Raw genomic sequence first — 780 nt, forward strand, 5'->3', positions numbered from 1 at the left:
ACTATTACTTAATATTCACATAAATTTTGTTCAACTCTTCTTGACATCATATTTTCTTTTTTTTTTGGTGATACTCAGTTACCATTCATTTCTTCCTTATTTCATACCATCTCTGCTAAACTGAAAGTTTACCTTGGATATACAATAAAAGAAATCTCGCAGAAATACAACACTGCAAAAACATAATAATACTTGAATTATTCACCTCTTAATAATTCACATACCATAACAAACTAATTAAACTTGATTAATTTGGGTAATGATAAAAAAATACTGATTAATTTTCATGCCAAACACAGAAAATGAAACGCTTGCAACTCCATAAGAGTTACATCATAACAGTGTTCATGTGCTATTACCATGCATGCCTCTCCATGTCATAAAGACATCATCATCACATGCTGATTTTTGATATAGTACTTAATTGATAGCACACAAACTCTTTTAAATATATACATTATTTTTAAGTAGGTATTCACATACATATTAAAATTGTACATAAAACACACACAAAAAAGAACACACTATCTTTGGTAAAAAAAAAAAATGAGTATGGCATAGTCTCCCCATACTCATTTAAGAGGTAGTCTCCTAACTTAGGTTAATTTTGTGTTTTTAGTTTTGACTAATTTACAATAATAAAAGGAGTGAAAATTTGTAACTTTCTATTGCTTTAAAAGCTCTTAGATAAAGAAAAACTCAAGAAAATTAATAGATAATAGAATCTAAATATAAATAATTTAAAATAATAAAATTATATTAAAAAAATATAAGTATATG

This window comes from Arachis ipaensis, chromosome B07 (genome assembly GCF_000816755.2).
Source record: "Arachis ipaensis cultivar K30076 chromosome B07, Araip1.1, whole genome shotgun sequence".
NCBI classification, from domain to species: domain Eukaryota; kingdom Viridiplantae; phylum Streptophyta; class Magnoliopsida; order Fabales; family Fabaceae; genus Arachis; species Arachis ipaensis.